Source organism: Cupressus sempervirens, chromosome 10, assembly GCF_028749045.1.
Source record: "Cupressus sempervirens isolate cs-2001-9-10 chromosome 10, ASM2874904v1, whole genome shotgun sequence".
Taxonomy (NCBI): domain Eukaryota; kingdom Viridiplantae; phylum Streptophyta; class Pinopsida; order Cupressales; family Cupressaceae; genus Cupressus; species Cupressus sempervirens.
The window spans coordinates 829,617,227-829,632,482 of NC_143127.1; positions in this window are offsets into that span (position 1 = coordinate 829,617,227).

Here is a 15,256-nt window from a genome sequence, read left to right on the forward strand (position 1 = left end):
TTCTTGCAGTGGTATTGAGTTGTAAGGGATTACAAAGTGTAATCAGTTTGTAATTACTAGATCGTAATAATGTCAGACTTTTTGTTTGGTGGACATAGCCCAAGGTTTGGGTGAACTATGTTAAATCTTGGTGTCTTGTATTCTTTTCTATGTGATCTATTATTTTCTAATATTGATTATATTTACATGTAATTTTTATTTCTGTCTGAGGTTTAATCCTAATACCTTTTCCCAATTTGCTGCTTGGTCAGCTATACCACAATATACTTTTCCAACTTAGAGTAAACATCTAGGATGTCAAACATAATTGGTCAAGTAATTATTTTGTAAATAAAATAATTCTTTTACCTTTAATTATGTTGTTTTGTTTCACTGGTAAAATGTGAATATCTCTTTTTTGTACTATCTGTACTAATGTCTAAGGTTATATACATCATCATCAACATGTATATACTATCTCTATCTAATTTCACTAATAATAATATGACATCAGAAATATTTTACATATAAAACAATACACTATTGTAAACCAATTTCATACTTAGGCAATTTTCTAGGTACCAAAAGCTAAGTATCTTTATTTCTGAGGTTTTCTACAAGCATGTACATCATTTTTTTCCATAAATGAAAATAATTACATATCTTCATTAGCCAATTGTCAACAATCTGCCCCTTTGGCATTAATGGCAACAAAATAGGGAAGAATGGCTAAGTATCAAAAACTTTTCCAAAATATTACAGTATCAACACATTAATCATCTTTTACAATTGATTACAACTTACACATGCTCCCCCTTTCAATATGATTTCATACCTTACCTTACAATTTTCTCATGCATCTTCTCCCCCTTTTACATCAATGACAAAGGTTAGAATGTCAAAAACTATCAAAATTATTCATCTGCTATCAAAAACTTCGTTCTTTTGCCTTAAGCTAGTAACATCTTCATGCAATCATCAAAACTTTACTTGAGACTATTCAAACCTTTTATCCAAGTGTGCTTGGTTGTTTCAGCAGAAGTGAGAATTTCACATAGGTCATATGATGCAATTTCCACTGCATTGATATCAGAGTATAAGAAATTTGAATATATGTCCTTGGCTTTGACACATTCCTCCAATTGTCTCTCAATAGATGATATCTTTAGAGAAATAGACTCTCTAAATTTTGATAATCTCTTCAAGATTTTTTCTTTCTCAATTTTGAGTTTCCTAATATCACTATGAGCACCAACCACTTATCCTTCAAAGTCATCAACTTTATTGGAATTTGAAGGTTGTTGTATCTAGCTTGTTAGAGCTTCTAGCTCACTCAGCTTTCCTTCAATCTTACTGTCAAAATCCTTGGTCAAGTTATGAGATAAAGTACAATTAATGTACAACACCTTTCCATCTTGTTGACAGATCTAAAGTTCCTAGATAAAAGTATCAATACTTAGCAAATCATTCTTGATATTTTGATAAATGGTACTAAATAGATTAGCATCATTAGAAATTTGGGCCTTGGACTCTACAACATTCAACAAATTTGTAAATTCTTCATCAAAGGACTTTAACACTACTTGTGCCCTTTTTTTGGGATATACCTTTGTATGCTTGACTACTAGAGTACTTTGTAATTTGTCAATTACCTCCATCAAGGTTTTCTATAAGACCTTTACCTTTCTATTTTTCTCAATCAATTTTGTCAAAGATGAGATCAAGTCACTTTGATCATCATCATCACTTACTAGGCTAGCAAGCAAAAGTAGAGTAGATGAACTAGATGGTTTAGTTTCATCTTCCTTTTGTTTCTTCTTTGCTACCTCCTTGGCTCTTTTCTCTTCTTTCTCTTTGTCCTCTTTTTCATTTTCTTTCATTCTCTTTCTTTTCTTCCTCTTCTACTATTTTCTTCCTTTCTTCCTCTACTCTTCTTTTCATTTCTTCTTCAAAAAAATTTTGCTTGGTTTCTTCAATCTTTCTCTTTTCTACCTCTAATTTCCTTTTCTCTTCTTCAATTAGTTTTAACTTATCTTGAATAACCTCGGCTTAGAGATTCAGGCTGATTAAAACTTTCAAAAGGGTTAGTGTCATCAATGTTGATAGTAACATTGGTCTAGTCAATCTGCATAGTGTCACCACTTATTAATACTTTCAAAGTTTTAGGTGTTGGTGAAGGTGCATCCTTTGACATTGTCAGCATCTGACTGATAGCTACAACTATTTCACTTCTTATTGTATCCTTCTCAGCCACCATAAATAGAAATGGTCTCACCCTTTTCCTTAAATAAGGTGCCAACTTTCTCAACAATTTCTTGACTTCTTCCTCATCTTCTCTTTTGCATATAGTCCTTAACATGGACTTCTGAAGTTCCATATCCTCTTGCCGAGTTGGTACTTTCTTCTCTAAAATTATGTCATAGAATTTCTGATTTGTTGTACCTTCAATATTCTCAAGTTTTAGATTGTTAGCAATCATATATCTCATAGTAGAGATAACAATTTTTTCTTTCTCAATATCATTATATATAGCATAAAATCTATTCATCTAAACAAAGTTCCCTTTATTTGCAATGGTTGAGTTGATCTTCTCAATCTTTAGCTTCCAAGGTTATCTTTTTTTTTCTTGCTGACTTTTTAGAAATAGTAACTTTCTCTACCTGTTTAACTTCTTGTTCTTCTTCTTCTTCACTAGATTCCACAATTGTCAACAATGACTTTTGTCTTTTACCTGGTCCAGTAGCCTGTTGCTTGACTCTTTCAATCTTGGTAGTCACATCTTCTACTAATCTTCAAGATTTTCTCTTTGGCTCACATGGTTTTTCAATTGATACTATAGCATATTAAATGCTATGTTCTAAAGGAGTTTCTATAATAGACACACTAGATGGTTGCTCAACTGATAATGGTTGCACATACATTATTCCTTGTTTCATTGACTGTCTAACTTCCTGTGACTCACTTTCTATCATAACAGCCTCAGTTAGATCTTTATTCATTATAGTCACAATTATTTTATGAGATTCTTTTTCTAAGGATGCTTGATAAGCTGATTGGGTAATGTCTTCATATGTCCCAAATCTATACTCAGCTTGGTCCTTTTCAAAATTCAACAATAAATTAATATATCCAATTGCTACATCATCACTTAACCAATAGCCTAAGGGATCAAGGAATGTTTCCCAAGGTTCTACTACTTGAGTATCAGTTAAATCTGTATCAACCATAACACATATATCATCGTTGAATCTTTCCACAATTGCAGGTGCAATTCTAAATCTTTGTTTCATCTCATTCTAAAAAAACTTTTATGATCAAATTTTCGCTATCCAATATTTTTTCTACTGGATGTCTTCTACATGCATCTATAATCATTTCCATGGTATATCTCTTACTACCCATAATCTCTATAACTAATAAGTATGGAAATCTCTTAAGTACATGAAAAAATAGATGATTGATCAACAACTGGAATCTAAACACACCATTCTTGGTCCTCTTGATTTTCTCTAAGTTATCAAGGAGTTGTACTAATATAATTTCACTTAGGTTAACTCATTCTTTATCAACACAAATGTTATAAGTTGCATATATGAATCTTGCTGATAATTCATCAATCTTAGAACTTACAAATATATAATAGGCAATAGTTTTGCTTAGGAATCTTACATTAACTTGTTTAATGGTGCTGATCACCATGACCTTCCCATTATAAAATGCCTTAGTGTAGCTCTCAACCTTCTTCTTAACTAGTTTCTCACCTACAGGTACACTACCTTGTTTCCTAAGACTAGTTACCTCATGAATAAGGTCGGTTGAAATGTCAACTACATCATCTTCCATCCATAATTTTCCATGATGAATTCTACCTAGTATGATCTGTGTCCATTCCTTAATATCAAGTTCATGGTAGAAATGATATTTGACTAAGTCTAACTCTTTCAAATGATCAAATCTGGGCTTAACTAACATATCATGGTTAAATACAATTTCCATATCTTTGTTCATATACTCACTCCTAATAGTTTCAAACTTTCTATTAAGATAACTTCCTACATCTTCCAAATGCACTATGTTGTTTAGTGTAATAGATAATGCTGAATTAGGGTCTCCTTCTATGAGTTTCATAGAAACAACCTTCAATTTTGGTCTCTCCTCATTCTCAACATTATAAATAACTAAAATATCCATGATTCTATCAAATATAAAATTTATCAAAGAAATTCTATGGAGAAATGAAAAAATACCTCTTCCCAAAATAGGGTTTAGTTGCAAATCGTCTTGTCAAGTCACTTCTGAGTGCTCTATGCTACTGATTTGATTGCAATGAAGTCATAATCAAGTCTATACTCCATTTATTCATTCAATTCAAACTTGCATTAATTGTATACTTTGCAAATACAAAAAATATGTTAATTACATTCTGATCAAATATCTGCTTGAAATCTTTGTTCGATCTTCAAATGCTACCCAAGGTTTATCATAACTTCCTTGCATCATGACAATGCTCCAATTAAGTTTTCTCCACAAAATTCACTGTAAAAACATATTTTTCATCTTCTGGTATAGAATCAACTTTCTCTCTCATAATAATAACTCTTAATTCCTTCATAACAAGTTTTGATAAACATCAAATTGTAAGCAAGCTTAGCTATAGTCTGAAATTATCTCGATACACCTTTTCCAAACTTCGCTACCTATAGTTTGATCTCTACATGAATTTTCAAATTTGGGTACTATGAACAAGCTTAATTCAACTTGGTTGAATTAAACTCGATTACTGATTTCAATTTTCTTTTGTTTGCATCATCTAACCTGTATTCAAAAATATTAAGTCCCTTCACCAATGCCTCATTAAGGTCTTCTCAAAGTTCACTGACTATATTTCTTTGATCTTCATTATCTTTTCTAGTTCCTATGTTCCTTTCATGGTTCCTTCTGTTATTTCTGACATTTCTCCCATCATCTCTTCTATTTCTTCTGTTTCTTCCATTGTTCCTTCTATGTTCAAATTTTTTGTCCATTCTACAATACTTTGTTGCATGTCTAAAGTTGTTGCATAACTAACATTTCAAGGTTCTTTTTCTAGGATTCTGTTGGTCAATGGGTGCATGATAATTTTGGGCTATGTGTCCAAAGTTGTTACACTTATAACACATGATCTACCTTCTCTCGATGTGCTCTCACCAGATCTTCTTCTATCTGTAGGATTATTATTCTTGGACATTCTACTATTCCTTCTATCATTATCATATGTCGATTTCCTACAATCAATTGCTTTATGATCCATGCCATAATAATTATGATAATAAAAATATATAACATTATTAAATAAATTATTTGTACAATCTCTTTTCATATGACCTATTTCATTACATGAAATAAACTTACCTCTAAATTCATACTTGGTTTCTTTAGGAGATCCAGCTTTCTTTGGTTCATCCAATATCTCAACTTCCTTGTCTTTTCAAACTTCTTTATGTTTATCAAAAGATTGATTAGATTTAATCTTATCATCAAGTTTATCTTTCTCTTTTAGTTATAATCTACTTTCAGGTTTCTTTGCAAACATGTTAAATAAGTAACCAAGACTAGTCTTATCATAGGTGGGTCTTTCTTTGACATTGATTGATCAAGATTTTCTCTGCTGGTATAAAGCTTTTCAAGTTGTAGATTGCACTGTGTTAATTCACCTTTCACAATAGTTTTGTACTTATGAAGTTCTTCATGATCTTCGTTTAATGTTTCAAATTTAGATGTCTTCTGCACTAGATTCACTCTAAGATCTAAATTTTTAGTCTTCAAATTAGATTCAACTTTACTAGGATCATTCCTAAAAATCAATTTTAGATTGGTAATCTTTAATTCATGCTTCAAGATCTTGTACTCTATTTTTAGTTTTGAATATTCATCATCATTAGTTTTAGATTTAGTAGATTTAGGCTTGGATTTGAGAGGTTCAATCTTGTCTTTCAATTGTCCAATGTATACTTTGGAGTCTTCATATATATCTTTCAACTTATCTCTTTCTTCAGCAAGGTGATCAATTTGTTAAAGTGCCTCTTCAAGGTTCTTTATTAATTGTTCCATATCCATAGGGATCTTACTCAAGCTATTAAGCCTCTTCTGAGTAACTATGCTCTAATACCAATTGTTAGAAATAAGAATTACTGGGGGGGGGTAGAGGGAAGGGGGTGAATCAATAATCTACAAACTTTAGTTGTCAACTAGAGATTAATTATTACTTTGCACCATACATAAGAAAGTAAACAAGTAATGTTGAATAGTAATAGTAACCATGCAAAAAGATAACTCATAGCACCATATTTTATTAACTAGGGAAACCCTGGCCAAGGGAAAACCCCGATGGGGATGATATAAACTAGATAATATACTGATATATATGTTCCTTGTTAGAGTATGGACCCTGTTAGGAGTCAATGAGAAAACTAAGCATAGAGAGTCCCTATTAGGAGACTTTGAATCCCTCTTAGGAGATTCCAACCCTGTTAGGAGTTGTAGTATGACATATGCAAGAAGATCTCACTGCCCAAACAAGTAATTAGTCTTCTAGTATATCAATGTTGTAACTTCTTTCTTGAATGATCTCTAACCTCAGCTCAATCTTGGATCACAAAATCAAGTTCTCACAAACTTTACTTCACAAGATACAAAAGTTTGCATATCATTTATCATAATACAATTACACACTTATTTTCACAAGATATCCTTTATATAAATATCGTGCCTTTTCACAAATTTCTGCTAGGTTAGCTAAGACCATAATATAATTTTCCAACTTAGAGTAAGCATCTAGGATGTTGGCCCTAATTGGTCAAGTAATTATTTTGTAAACAAAATAATTCCCTTACCTTTAATTGCATTGTTCTATTTCACTGGTAAAACGTGAATATCTTTTTTCCATACTATCTGTACTAATGTTTGAGGTTATACACATCACCATCAACATGTATGCTATCTCCATCTAACTTTTCTAATCATAATATGATGTTAGAAACATTTCACATATAAAACAATACACTGCTATAAACCAATTTCATACTTAGACAATTTTCTAGGTACCAAAAGCTAAATATCTTTGTTTTCAAGGTTTTCTACAAGTATGTACATCATGTGTTGCCATAAATGACAATAATTACATATCTTCATTAGCTAATTTTCAACACCTCCTACTCTAGAGACTCATTCCCCCACATGTCTACTGGAGCATCTGGAAGGAAAGGATCAATAGAATTTTTAGCAAAACTAAGCCAAATGTAGAAAGTATTACTACTCTGATGGTTAAGTAGCTGAGAGAAAATTTTGAGGTGGTATCTTGGAGAAATCAAGATAGACCTCCCTCCCCTTGGGATTTCCATGTGATCAATGAATGGTACCTTCTCAAGGAGGCTAAAGTTTTTGATAACTCTAAAAGCAAGGCTAGAGCTAATACAGAATGCCATCCCCCATCCCCGTGTGGATGGACTGAGCTTGGATTGAGCTTAAATTTGATGGTGTAACAAAGATGGGAGTACAACAGGGTGTTTTATTGTTAGGGATGAAAAATGAAAAATAATTTTAGTGTGTGTAGGAAATTTATGTAAGAACTGCTCTAATATGGAGGAGGCCCTAGATCTAATGTCGAGGATTAAATTTACTACCCATTTAGGAAGGACCAAGTCAACTTTCAAAGGGGATTCCAAGTTAACTATTGAAGTTACCAATCAATGATCAAAGACGGGTTGGTCATTAGAAGATTTTTTATTGTATGTTAGGATGGACCTTAATAGAATAAGGGTAAGGATAACTACAACTTTCATGAAGTAAACTACATGGAAAAAAAGTTGGTAGGTTTGGGATTGGGAATAATGGGTCTTTGGTGTTCGAGATAGATTGGGTCGATCCCTACTAATATCCTCACTCTCATTAAGAGTCAAGGACATGTCACTACTCATGGACCATGATTTTAATAAATCTTTATAGTTTGCAATACAACACCCTTTGAACTACTTCAAGGGTGGAAAATTTAAATGGTTGATAAATATGATGGGAAACCATCACATCACCTGCACACTTTTATGAAAACTTCCCAAAAATGATCATAAAAAAGATTTGGGGCAAAAACACTAAGTGAGAAAGGGGTTGGTTATTTATTGATGGGCACATGATCTTACTGCAACATGATTGCATCGACTCCCAAAAATACCACATTTTTGAGAAAAGCTTGTTTGTCTTTATATTTCATGTGTTGACATATTATTATTTTGCTTTGTATAGTGGCAAAAATTATAGTTATCACAAATGACCATTTTAGAAGAACTACTAAAAATTCCAAGCTAGAAGATCTCGAGGAATCAGATGTCGTGGTTGACATGGGTGACAATTTAGAAAATATTAAGCCTAGGAATATAAAACAAGAGTGGTGCGATATGGTGTGTTCATGAATCTACATTACTGAGGGTGGTTTAATTTTCTATATCGAGGCCATGGAAGGACACAAAGATCTATTGTCCATGCAACTGGTTAACACTTGGTATGAACAACGTGTCACCATTGGTGGCATCATGTTTGAGATTAACAAGTCATAGCTCAGGCTACAAGTTTTTCCATAAAGGGAAAGAAGTGGAGAAGGATTACTAAGAAATTAGATGAGACTAGTATGAATCAATTCTTCAAATAAGGTGAGGGCATGAGTCCATTTTTGTAGTGGCTTTAGCAACGAAAATTTATTGAGCCGGTGGGGTGATGTCTACTACTTGATAATGAAATTAGTTGCTCTAGAAGGGGGACACAAAGTAAGTTATTATTATAGCTTCCCTTTTCTAAATCATTATTATTATAATGACAAACTTTGTATCCTTTTTTTCCTATTAAGGGATTTAGAAGATTCAGTTATGGGTGTGAGGAAGTGTATGACAGAGGGAAAAAATTACAACATCATTTACTAGGGTTTGATTTTTAGATTGCATATATTCCAAACAGCTATGTGTCTACCTAGGAACATTATTCTAATGCAAGTCCCTGCACCTAACACTTGTCCTTTGGTTGTTGCTACTTTCATACCAAGTTTTCTTGCTATGTCTCAAGCTTCCCCTTTATCTAGCAATAGGAAAGATATGCACCCTCACATGACATCTTTTGAAAAATGCAACCCTAAGCTAGAGTTGGACCTTGGAAATATTAATAGTATGTCAACAGAAAGTCAAAGGAGATCCCACTACTTTCTTAATAACCTTTTCATGCCTCTACTTCTTTTAGCATGTGAACCATGGATTTGACTGCCAAGAAAGAAACTATGAACTCCCCTTTGAATGCTACCTCCCCTCTAAGGAAATAGATGCAAGAACTCCTTGTTAGCTCCAACCTCCCTCCTGCCTCCCTTGTTCATTACCCCCTTCCACCTCCCATTTGTCCCCCTGGTCATCCCCCACTCCAATCCCCTGTCAAAAGAATCCACCCCTCTAGTTTAGATATAATGTCTTTCTTGCAAGTGGAAGTGGACTTGAAATTTTTTTGCATCAAGTTGGAAAAATAGAAGGATCAAATGATTGAGCTAGAGTCCCATTTGATGACCTTGGCTGATTTTAGTGTCAAGGTCTCGCATGCTCATACAACTACCCTCTAGCTCCTGCAACATAAGATGGAAAATGGGGAACATAAAGAGGATGATGATGTAGGGAATCCATACCAGTTCTTGGCCAATGATTAGATGGATGTGTTTCTGTCTAAGTCCAACTAGGAGGAGAAAAAAGATCGAGGAATTTTCCTCTTTCTATGTCTTTAGTTTTATTTATGTTATATTATTTTTCTATTCTTTAAACTCTCAATCCTTTCCTGTATGGATTTGGAATAATCTCATTACAATTTTAATGGTTGTTATTACAAACTTCCCATATACTATGATTAGTTTAATTATTAGCATAGAGATAATGATTTTCCTTTCTTCTATCTATAGGACATGTTTTGATAGTAAGTTGGTGGTTCATTTCTATGTTTATAATATTAATTATGGGTGTATAGTCTACTAACCATGGGTCTATGAGATGTGATTATGTTGATAGTGACTCCACTACTATGTCTATTTTCATTGAGTGAATCACCCCATTTTGACTTTTAATATAAAAAACACGATCTGATACTTTGGTGTTGTTCCTATGAATGCAACAAATGGAATGTCACATTTCAAGAAGGGGGAATATTGTTGGAGAGAGGTAGTCTAACCTTGTAAGACACTAAGGTGGTAAAGGAATTCACACACTCTAGTAGATATATTCTTCAAATGATTGATTGATGTATGTGGTCACTTATAATGTAGGTATGTTTTTCTATCTTTACATATAACTATGTTAATACTAACTTTGAAAATATTTTGAAGGCATTTCAATTGGAAATTAGGCTTCCTTTAAGTGATTGTATTTGGATGCATTGTTGAAAAAATTGCATAATGAAAATTACATTATTTATCATATAACTATGGGCATTTCAATTTTTTTGGATATAATTATAAATTTTGATTAGTATACTGAGGATGATGCTTATCTTAGGGGGGAAGGAATTAAGAACCCCCTCTACGCATGCCAAACAGATTGATATTTATATTAGTTGTTTTCATATTTTAAAATACTACATATTATTAAATTGGAACAAAAATAATAATTAATATAAAAATAGGAATTACAAATACTGACAAAGTTACTAAGAAAACTATGGAAACTTTAGTTTACTATCTTTCTAATTTAATAACCACTTTCCAAATTTTGGCAGGGAAAAGTAAAAATAAAAAGTTAATAAATCATAGGTGAGAAGAAGGGCTTGGCAAATTTTTCTCATAGTGGGGGAAAGGGAAAAAAAATGATGATGGGAAGAGGGAAAAAAAATAGTTAGGCATAGAGCATTTTATTGAAAGAATTTTAGGTTTTATATATCAATTTTGCATGGTGAACTATAGAAATTTATAATAGTGTTAAAAATAGTACATACTGTATTCATCTATATAATTGTTTAATCTTTATCTCTAGTTTTATCATTCATTCAAAATTACTAGCTTCCACAAGGTCATTGTTAGTATTTAGTTATGGTTCTATTTGAGCAAGTGAGATTTAATGTTTGATTTTTTAAAATTATATTATGCCCAGCTTTGCCTTTTTTAGTCAAGTGACTACATAGTAAAGAAATGCTTCTAGAGTAGATTTTTTTTTTTTTAACTCTTTATGTTGGAACCCTTTTGATTCAACACCTTTCGAACAGGCCATTCAAGAAGAAGAAACTCTTGAATAGTGAATAAAATATGGGTTATATTTTAAGATGGTTGAGTCAACTAGTCAAAAAATGCCAACCATATATATATATACATATATATATATATATGTATATACATATATACATATATATATATACACATATATATATATATACATATATACATATATATACATATATACATATATATGTATATATATATATATATATGTATATATATATATATATATATATATATATATATATATATGTATATATGTATATGTATATATGTATATATGTATATGTATATATGTATATATGTATATGTATATATGTATATGTATATATGTATATATGTATATGTATATATGTATATATGTATATGTATATATGTATATATGTATATGTATATATGTATATATGTATATATGTATATGTATATATGTATATATGTATATGTATATATGTATATATGTATATGTATATATGTATATATGTATATGTATATATGTATATATGTATATGTATATATGTATATATGTATATGTATATATGTATATATGTATATGTATATATATGTATATATATATATATATATATATATATATATATATATATATATATATATATATAATGTTGGAAGAACATTTAAAAATATAGTATAAGGAATATTTTTCTGTCACTATCCTTATTATCTTCTATAATACTTGATATCAATTTCATTGTTAGCATCTAACAAGAAATGTAACAAGTTTCATGAAAATTGACTTAAATGAAATATTTGTTTGAATAAGAAATACATTAAAATTTTCTTAAATATATCCATTTTTTTTTCAACCCAAATAAAGAAAGAAAAAATTACAAGACTTGAATTCTACAAAATTGAATTGTGAAGAATGAATATTGATAGTGTGAATCAGACCAAGTAAACCAATTTAGATGTAAGGGAAATGGTGGAGTATGATAAAAAAATCTCAACTAAAATCAATTTTCTTTATAAACTAATCATTATTAGTTTGCAATAAGATTAATATTAGTTCCTAGTCAAGGCAAGAAACTACTGTGGAGGCTCATAGTTAAATTGTTGTTGATCTTGTATTTTTCAACAATCAAATTCTCAGGTTTATTTATTATATTTCTATTTCTAAAATATTTAAAGTGCAACTTGTAAATTATTTTCTCACAATATTAATATCAAGTATTTTGGGAGCCTCTGATTGATTGGTTTTGTAGAGGGTAGGTAGACCCCAATCTAAGAGAAGGCACATCCTTCTAAGATCTGTTCCATCATTTGCAAGGAAAATTATGTGATTCTTGATGAATGCATACTAACAACATCCTATTGCCAGATTTCTCTACCATTGTCTATAACAAGATAACAACTTTTAAAGGTTTCTCAACATGCTACTATAACATGGACGTTTCTTGACAATGCACTTGTCTTAGCCTCTAATAGCTTGTTCTAGTCCTTATTAGCCTTATATTTGTGCATTTTTAATATTTTTCTATTAAAATTACCTTCACTTCCTCATTACATATGCAAGCATGGTGGAACACAAAGCATTACGGCTTGCTACATGAGGTTGTGGTTCGGGGCTCATTTGTAGTTGCCTCATCTCCAGAGCTTCCTCCAAGATTCTCTTTCCCTAGTGTTGATCCTATGATCCCTTCTTTCTTGTTGGGATGCAGATGGTTTTCTCTATTTCTTTCCTTGGGCCATGGAGGTGTGAGGCCACTAGGGTCTCTGGGTCATACAAATGCTTGGTGTTAGTCCTTGTGATTGAGTTCCATGGTACACAAAGTATATTGAATCTTATTATTTATTTATTTTTGGTTTGTGTTCTTGGTTATTGTCTTTTGAAAAACTAGCATTCTAACTTCTATGATATCCCTAGCTATGAGCTCTTGGTTGTGAGTCTCCTTATAGCTCATCTCTAGTTGCATGTTCATTTTGGGATTGCGTAGGGATAGACACATGAGGAAACATCCACTTCTGTCAAAAGTATGTGCTTGTTGAGGGTTGCTATCAAAGGAACAAAGATGTGAGATTTCTTTTGTGGCCTAGATGAAATGCAAGGTTTATGATCTGCTAGGTACTATAACTCTATTCCAAACTAAAAAAGTGTTGTTTGAAGATTCCAATGATGGCTCTAAAGATACTTCATGGAGTTCAAGAGTTTTGAAGTGGAAGCTTGTTTCTAGCCACCCTCATTGGATATGGCATGCGTATTTAGAGGTAAAATTTCTATTTAGTGGTAGATTTGATATATCTTGGATCTTAGCTAAATTTTGCCCTTGTTTTACTCCTTATAGTTTTCAGCCAGCTACTTGCTAGTGCATTTGATCCCTTGATTTGACTATTTATTTTTCTAAAATTTAAGTTTTTGTGACAACACTTTCTTTGAATCAATTATAATTCCATTTTAATTAAGGTGTAGCTTCTACTAATGAAGTTTCATGGATGCCATGTAACCTTTATTATTGGCCTCTTCAAATTAAGGTCCTATTTATTTTTTTAACCTTTGTGTAAATCTTTGTTTTCTTCATTCAATGGGTAAATTTCATTAGGGCATTAGTTATCTAAATTTATTTATTTTTTAAAAGGAAAGCCAATACAAGTACATAGTGGTAGCATATTTACATCAATTCTTTTAGATGACTATATGCTACATCATAATGTTTAGCTTATGGAGAAATATATATTGTCATCTTGTTTACACAGTCCAATTTGTAGTGCCTGCCCCTAGGTCACATTTTTTCTGTCATTGTCAAGCTTTTTTTGGAGCTAGTTTCATGTTGATGGTTAGCAACATTATTTTGAGACTATTAGATATTGTGCTATGGATTCAGTTTATTATGTGATGAGATCACTTAGATTTTACATTTCATGTATGCATGATAATTATTACATTGCTTTCAGTTATTGATGATAATTAGATTAGATGATTTATTATCATATGTGTTTCTTATGGATACTTACCCCATACTTGCATGTGTATGGTGTGCGTGTTTACTTTTGTATGGCATATTTGATGTGGTTAAGGAAGGGAGTCGTAGTCACCTACTAGTCGGGATCTACATGATGCACCACTTCCTACCATTGCCTGTTTAGTTTAAAATATATTGTGGTTGTACATGCATGGTTTTTATGCAAGTTGCAAGTACCGGGTATCAACTTCCCTGAATTGCTAGGATGAGTATACCCTATCACATTATCTCAATGATAAGAGAGGGGAGATAAATTTTCAAGTCCAAATCCCAACCCTTTAAGCCATTTGTCCTAATTTGAAAATTAGGACAAGTATCTGAGTTGAGTACTCTCCGAATATGTTGGATAACGTAATTCGTGATATAAACCCTTGGTCTGATTTTCTATGTATTTTGGTTATGATGAATTTTCATATTTTATTCTTGTGAGCCTTTAGTGTATTTTTTATTAATTAAGCCTAATTAAAAGATTTAAATTAATGGTTTAATTAAATAGAAAATTAATATGATATTTTAATATTTATTTTATTTTATTAAATAAAAAATTAATTAAATAAAATAATTAAATTTGAAAATAAAAAGTTAAAAGTTTAAATTTGGAATGTGACAATATTTATTTTAATAATAATATATTTGAAATTCATTTTTAAATAAATGACTAAATAATATTATTATTAAAGCTAATAAATATTTTAGCAATTAAGTTTTAAAAAATGAAATTTAAAAGTAGAAAATATATTAAAATTATTAAAAGATTCTATATCTCATGTGATTAAAATATAAATATATTAAGATTGAAAAGTGGAGTTATTAAAGTTAGTCCATGAAATTTAATAAAGAAATAAATAAAATTGGAAAGAGTAAATTAAATATTATATTAATTATTGTGCATTATTTTAATGTTTGATCACATATGAGTTGGCAAATTCTCGAGAGTTGTCATGTAGACAACATAGGAATTTGCACTCTAAGAATGCACAAGTTGTCTACACTTAGAAGTTAGCATTTTATTTGAGCACATGGTGTCTACAACCTTAAGACTCATCTA